This window comes from Triticum urartu, chromosome 2A, assembly GCF_056163025.1.
Source record: "Triticum urartu cultivar PI428250 chromosome 2A, HENAU_Tu73, whole genome shotgun sequence".
NCBI classification, from domain to species: domain Eukaryota; kingdom Viridiplantae; phylum Streptophyta; class Magnoliopsida; order Poales; family Poaceae; genus Triticum; species Triticum urartu.
The window spans coordinates 12,975,105-12,983,247 of NC_141874.1; positions in this window are offsets into that span (position 1 = coordinate 12,975,105).

Consider the following 8,143-nt stretch of genomic DNA (forward strand, 5'->3'; position numbering starts at 1 on the left):
ACGGCTAGGCGGATTGTCGATGTAGAGCCTGCGCATGGCGCTGGTTGTCATTGCGAGCCGAAGTGCGTCGTCGTCCCTGATCGGTGCAGACGAACTGGCCTTTGTGACGCGGATGTCCACCTCATGCCCCATGCATTGCGCAAGCACACACAAACATTAACCTGATGCCGATTCTGCACAACTTTTCACCAGAATTTGATCCAATTGTGGGATCTATTTGTGCCTAGGTTGGATCTAAAATATGAAGCTGAAAATTTCGAATTAATGTATATAACGGATCTAGTCTATGGAACTGATCTAATATTTGACCAGATCAGGTGCCGCGCCCCTGGGAAGAGGAGGTTAATCTCTCCTCGGGGGCGGCGCTCTGCGGAAGTGGTGAAGAAATTCTAGGATCGGCGTCGTGAGACTAACTGCTCTCATACCATGTGGAAATTGTATGATGGATAGAATATTGTGTTGTTGTATGTTGTATTGATCTAACCCTTGATACGTCTCCAACGTATCTATAATTTTTTATTGTTCCATACTGTTATATTATCATTCTTGAATGTTTTATAATCATTTTATATAAACTTTATATCATTTTTTGGAACTAATCGGACTGATGCTGTTTTCAGCGGAACTACCATGGTGTTGTTTCTTGTGCAGAAATGAAAGTTCTCCAAATGAGCTGAAACTTTTTGACGATTTTTTTGAACAAAAGAGACCCCCGAAGTTTCATGGAAGGACCAGAAGGTGAAGGAGTAGGGCACAAGACACCGGGGCGCGTCTGGGCCCTTTCCCGTGCCCCGGTGGGTTGTGCTCACCTCGAGGCCCATCTTCGCGTGAAACCGTCGCCAAAAATTCTATAAATAGAGAAACCATCAGGTGTTATATCGGTGTCAAAACCGGCGGATCTCGAGTAGGGGGTCACAAACTGTGCGTCTAAGGCGGATGGTAACAGGAGGCAGGGGACACGATGTTTACCCAGGTTCGGGCCCTCTCGATGGAGGTAATACCCTACTTCCTGCTTGATTGATCTTGATGATATGAGTAGTACAAGAGTTGATCTACCACGAGATCGTAGAGGCTAAACCTAAAAGCTAGCCTATGGTATGATTGTTGTTGTCCTACGGACTAAACCCTTTGGTTTATATAGACACCGGAGGAGTCTAGGGTTACAGAGAGTCGGTTACAAGGGAGGAGATCTTCATATCCGTATCGCCAAGCTTGCCTTCCACACCAAGGAGAGTCCCATCCGGACACGATACGAAGTCTTCAATCTTGTATTTTCATAGTCCAACAGTCCGGCCAAAGGATATAGTCCGGCTGTCCAGATACCCCCTAATCCAGGACTCCCTCAGTAGCCCCTGAACCAAGCTTCAATGACAATGAGTCCGGCGCGCAGATTGTCTTCGGCATTGCAAGGCGGGTTCCTCCTCCGAATACTCCATAGAAGATTTTGAACACAAGGATCGTGTCCGACTCTTCAAAACGAGTTCCACATACCACCGTAGAGAGAATAATATTTCCACAAATCTAATCTTCTGACACACTCGACATCATGACATCATACCATGGCCCGGTCTTATTCGAATCGTTATTCTCAACCAGCCTTGGCGCATATCGCAAGGCAGTTTCCTTGGCACATCTTGTCGAAGCAGAGATCGTGTCCTTTCACCACGGGATTCTCATTAGTACGGGTGTGGGTAACCCAAACGTTCCATCAATTACGGTGTTTTGGGGAATGAGAGGTTTTACCAGGTAAGCGGGGAGGCGCTTCGCCTCCTTCGCCCTTATAAAAGGACAAGGATTTACCTTTCTCACCCACGCCTTCTTCCCGATTTCTTTCTTTCGGCTCGAGCTCCAGTGCCCAAGCGCTCCTCTTCTCTGACCACAAAAAGTCCCCCGAAAAATGTCTGGATCTGGAGCAAGAGGCAAATGGATGGCCTCTATCATCTGAGAAGGATGTCAAAAAGCTCCGGAAGGCCGGGTATCTGGCCAAGAAAATCAGCCATCGTCTCCCAACGGCAGGACAGATCGTCCCTACTCCGGAACCCCACGAGAGGGTTGTATTCCTCCCTCACTTTGTCCGCGGGCTAGGGTTTCCCCTCCACCCATTCGTTCACGGCGTCATGTATTATTATGGGGTCGATCTCCACGATATATCCCCTAATTCCTTCCTCAACATCTCGACATTCATTGTCGTGTGTGAGGCTTTTCTCTGCATTTCACTGCACTTCGGTTTATGGCTGAATATTTTTAACGTGAAGCCCAAGGTGGTGGGCGGCGAGCACGCCGAGTGCGGAGGAGCCATGGTGAGCAAGATGCCCAACGTCATATGGCCAACGGGTACCTTTAATGATTCTGTCAAGGAGTGGCAACAGCAGTGGTTTTATATCACTGAGCCGCACGGCACAGAATGGGCCGCTTCTCCCAAGTTCCGATCTGGTGCTCCCCCGCGGCTTACATCCTGGCTTAAGAAAGGCCTGGACTGGTCCTCTTCCGACGAACTATCGGTGCTCCAGACGCGCGTTGAAGATATGGAAGACAAGAACATTGAACTTGTCAATGTGGTCTAGGTGATGTTAGTTCGCCGGATCTTGCCTTATCAGCACCTGTCTTGCAATTTATGGGAATTCGATCCGGTCAAGCATCAAACCTTACGAGAGCTTTTCGGCTTCACGCACAAGGAAATTTGGAAGGTGCTTTTTAAGTCCAGCAAATCGTGGCCGGATTCTGCCGAGGACCGTGGGTACCAACTGTCCCGCCCGGCAAGCTCGGTGAGTTATCAAATTTTTCTACCCGCGCAACCCAAAGGAAACACTTAACGTGTTTTGTGCCATTCTCCCAGGGCTGGACGAAGAAAGCAGAGCGGATCCATTGTCCGGCCCCGCCGCCCGAAGAACCGGCCATCCCACTTCTGACGAAGATGTTGGTCCCGGCACTGTACAAGGTGCCGAAGAAGACGGCCGTGAAGGAGACCAAAAAGAACCGGGACGGCCTTCGTCGCCATGGCACTTCGGCCACAATATCCGAAGTCTCCAATGCCCATTCCACCTCCGAGGATGACGAGAAGGAGGAGGAAGATGAATCCCCTGCAGGGGGAAGAAAGAAGAGGATGGCCTCCGTACACTTGGAGGCCGAGCTGCCCAAAAGGGGAAAGGTTCTTCTTCCGGAGGAGTCCACTGCCGCCGCCGACGGCGGCCCGGCATGGGATCCCAGGGCCCAGCCCCTGGTGAACTGGTAAGTGTATAAAATCCGAGTACGTTTTAGGCGACAGGACTTATCATGGCTTAGTATTTGAACCCACGCCATATTTTTTGTAGTCTGGCAAGGTCCTATGCCAAACAGTCCTCATCGGAAGACCTGCTGAGCTCAAACGCTACGAAGAGCGGGATGCCCCCAAAGGCCCCTTCCTCCAAACAGGCGCATAACACCGAGGCTTCATCCCCGAAGGACTTCGGCCAAGGAGGAAAGGAAAAACCCATGAAGGCGGTGCCTGGGGGTCGAACCTCAGTGGCCGGACTCATGGGGGAAAAATTCCCGTGGGGCCTGACGGTGGGAGTGGTACGGAGTTCGGCTCCCAACCGGATGTGATTCCAGAGGCCTATACGGCTCTAGGATGAAGCAGGCAGCCTCCTTTGACTGGAGGGAGAGTGCCTATTCCATCAGCGACTTTTGTCTATCCAGAAGTGTCGGATGCTTTGTTAGCAGCGTTGAAAGATGCCTCCATCATTGGTGAACACCGTGCCCTTATGGGTGCGGTGATTGAGGGAATTCAGTCCGCTGAGAGTGGACTGAATGAAGCCTGTATCAGCCTTATAAAAGGCTTTGAGGTATGTTTTATGAGTTTACGAAGAGTGTCATAGTATAGATAGTAGCCCCTAATACACTGTTCGGTGAAAGAAAGAACCGGACAGAGGATCGAGTTTATGTTCGCGGGAAGACTCATTGAATGACAGTTAGTTCTCTTCTTATCTGAGCATGTGTCTACAAGAGCTGCTGCCTCCCATAATGCAGAAATCTCCGGACTGAATCAAAGTCTGGAGCGGGCCAAGGAAGAACTTGGCCAGTTAACAATGCAATTGAGGGAGAAACAGGGTATGCGCATGTCTTGCTCGCGTCTATTGTGAGTGACTTTTCAGTATAAACTGAGCCTTTATGACATTGCGCTAGGAATTGTGACCGAAGTTGAAGCCCTCAAGAAGGCTGTGGCCGCGGCCGAGGAAAAGGCCGCCACTGAGCAGGCACCTCGTGAGAAACACGAGGCCAGGGTTATTAAGGCTGAGCATGATCTACAAGAGGCCGTAAGGAAATGCGAGACCTTGGAGCAGAGTTTAATGAAGAAAGAATCTGAACTCACCAAGGCTCATCAGGCCACGAGCGATGCCCGGGGGGGAACCCGAAGTGCCCTATAGGAGATCCAAGAGGCGAGAAAGATCGCGGCTGGTAAGGTTTTTTTCCTGTGTAGAGGAAGTATTTGGGGGGACTTATGTTTTTTGTTTGGAATCCGGATTTCTCAGGGGTATTTGCCGAGCTGCCTCGCAGCATATCGGATGCCGCTCAATTCTATCGAGCCGAAGAAAGGAATACTGCGGACAAGCTCTTCTAGTTGCAGTATTTGGCACCGAATTATCCGGTGCCTTTTGCTGATCAACTGAAACAGCTGATCGAACTCCAGAAGGCGGCGGAACTAGCCATGAAGGATTTAATAATCCGGCTATGGCCTGCGAAGCCAATCCCAACCAGCTACTTCGATCTCGTGAAGCGGCTTGCGGGTGCCTGTCCTCGACTTGACGTCATCAAGCGGTCGGTCTGTATAGAGGGTGCACGAATGGCCTTCGCCCGCGCAAAGGTGCACTGGGGGAAGATGGATGCGAAAAAGTTGATGACCGAAGGACCGCCGGAGGGGAAGGAGCACCGCCAGCCCGAGTTATATTATGAGAGTGTCCTGAAAGGATCCTACCTTGCCGCGGAGCTATGCACCAAGGACATTATATTTCCATGAATGCGAATCATGTTCTCCTTTGTAATGTTTAAACAAGGTCAGTGATATCATTTACTGCCTGTTATAGGAAAGTTTACCCTCCTGTGCGGCCGTTTTATATATTAAACCTGAGAGTTGGCCAGTCGTTGGCTTTTGCCCCCACGTATGAAGTACGGGGGTGTTCGGGATAAACCTGAGCACTCTTTATCCCAGTTTTGGGTCCTTCGAAGGAGGTGCTCAGCACAATGAACTAGGCAATCGGACTGTAGGGCTTTATCACTCTCACTTAGCCATGGGAGCTTTAGTATGGTCGGCGCAGCCCCTGGTGTTCGGAAGACTGTACTAGCGGCACTATGAGCGCCTGATCGGGGAGAGAATCCGATCCGTCGCACGCTGCATTGGATATGGCATTATGCGGGAGAAATCCTTAAAGATTTTATGACCTCTCGAACAGCTGACCAGCTCTCGCCTTATCATGACAGTCAGTTTTAGCTTTCTCTACTGAGGTGCTCATCCGAAAGAACCGGGACACAATCGCAGTAGTTCTCCCAGTGCTACCTTAGCCGATATAGAGGAACGTAAGGTACCAAAACGTGGGAGCCGGGCAAACCCAACTACTGACCCAAGACATGATTCGGAGCTAATGCATATAATGCTATGAGTTCGGGGTGCCGAACTGCCACGAAGGTGTTCGGACTTTATTGCCATGTTGTGGGTTGAACAAAGCCCCTGGCACGTTTTAACTCATATTGCTGTGTGCAAATGCCACTTGACAAAATGAGTTCAATAAGAAATAACCAACAGGTAAACGTCATAAAATCCACATATTTGTATTTGAACAGGACGTCTATGCGTAAGGGTACAAGTAATGTGATAAAAAAGGTGATATGATTGCGGAAGCTGTTGAGGCCATGGGGAAGAGGCTGAGTGCGGACCCGTAATATGGCCGGACGGTCATCGCGGGGAATGTCTGGGGAGCCCCTTACATGTCCGAGCTATCTCCGAGTAGCCCATCCTGGTCGGCACAAAGGTGAACCTGCGAATAAAATGCCATAAGTGTTTATGTGCTGGAGGGCGGTCGAGCCGCTGAGTTTGGCATGTCCTGGCCTTCGCCGGAGTGCTCTCCGTGAAGTAATTCGGAGTCCCTTAACGGTGTCCGGAAGCCTGGGCGTCAGCTCGAGGCTGGCTGTAGTTTATATGTTGGTGCCGAGGGAAAGTTCGGCCTTGCCATTAACCGTAATGACACCACGTGGACCGGGCATCTTGAGTTTACGATAGGCATAATGTGTCACCGCGTTGAATCGAGCGAATGCGGTTCGTCCGAGCAGTGCTTGATAATCACTGCGGAAAGGGACGATCTCGAAAATTAACTCTTCATCACGGTAGTTTTCTGGCGATCCGAAGACTACCTCGAGGGTGATGGAGCCTGTACAACTGGCTTCCACACCTGGTATAATGTCTCTGAATGTGGCTTTAGTTGGTTTCATCTCTGAATGATTGATGCCCATCTTGCGCACTGTGTCCTGGTAAAGCAGATTTAGACTGCTGCCTCCGTCCATAAGGACTCGAGTGAGGTGGAACCCTTCTATGATTGGGTCGAGGACTAGAGCGGCTGGATTACCCTGAGTGGAGTCAATCGGACGATCTGTGTGGTTGAAAGTGATCGGCCCCAGCTTATATTGCGGGACGACAGGGTCTGTTGAGGCACCGTCCCGAAGGATGGATATTCGGTCCGAGTTTGTAAATTGGGTGGTACATACCACGTTTACCGATTTAATATGCGGGGGAAATTTATTTTGTCCTCCCGCATTCCGTGGTCTAGGCTCTTCGTCGCAATCAACGCTTTGGGACCCCCCCTCTCCATTTTTGGCGCCTGCCCTGCCGGTTTGTTTAAAGACCTAGTATTCTCTGTTGGTGTGGGCTGCTGGCGTTTCCGGGGTGCCATGAATTTGGCATTGGCGATCGAGTATGCGGTCCAGACTAGATGGACCCGGATTTATATTTTTTGGGTGGCCCTTTCCGCTGACCGGACTTTGAGCCCCTGAACCAGGCATTAACTGTCGTTTTTTGGCATTTTCACCATGTTTGCGGCTCTTGTGTTTGTTGCATCGTGGTTTGTCACTGTCACTCCTGGCTTCTGATATGCCAGGTTTATGTGCTGTATTGGTACTACGAGCTAACCTGCTGTCTTCGGCCGCGCAAAAGCGGGCCATGAGTGTCGTGAGGGCTGCCATAGATTTTGGCTTCTCTTGGCCGAGGTGCCGGGCGAGCCATTCGTCACGGATGTTATGCTTAAATGCCGCTAAGGCCTCTACATCCGGACAGTCAACAATTTGGTTTTTCTTAGTTAGGAACCGTGTCCAGAATGTCCTGGCTAATTCTCCTGGCTGCTGAATTATGTGACTTAAGTCATCAGCATCCGGTGGTCGCACATAAGTGCCTTCAAAGTTGTCAAGGAATGGGTCTTCCAGGTCCTCCCAACTGCCGACGGCTTCTGCTGGCAAGCTATTCAGCCAATGCCGAGCTGGTCCTTTGAGTTTTAGTGGGAGGTACTTGATGGCGTGTAGATCATCGCCGCGAGACATGTGGATATGGAGCAGGAAATCCTCGATCCATACTACAGGATCTGTTGCGCCATTGTAAGATTCAATATTTACGGGTTTATAACCCTCCGGGAATTCGTGATTCATAACTTCATCAGTGAAGCATAGGGGGTGTGCAGCGCCTCTGTGCCAGGCTATGTCACGACGCGGCTCGTATGATTTTTGTCTGCTGTATTCGGCCCGGCCGGATTTACTTATATTGTATCCGGCGTGACGATCGTCGTCACATGTGGTGTGCGCCCCCGTGATCTGTAGACCGATCTTGCATGTTTTGCTTTGCTCTTCAATATGTCTCGCAGGTCACGCGTGTTGCCCCGTTCCTTTCTATTTTTGTTTGAATGGCGGCGGGGTGCAGGCTGATCTTCAGGCTGGAATGCCCTTCTGTCTCGGCCATGAGGTGGTCGGTCAGCCGCATTGTACGCCGGTGAGGTAGGTTTTGCTGCTTCTTCCTTGAGTAGCGACATGCGTTTTGGGTAACTTTTGGAGGGGCGTTCGAGTTCATATTCCTCGGCCGCAAGGACTTCAGTCCATCTGTCTGTTAGCAAACCTTGATCAGCTCGAAGCTGTT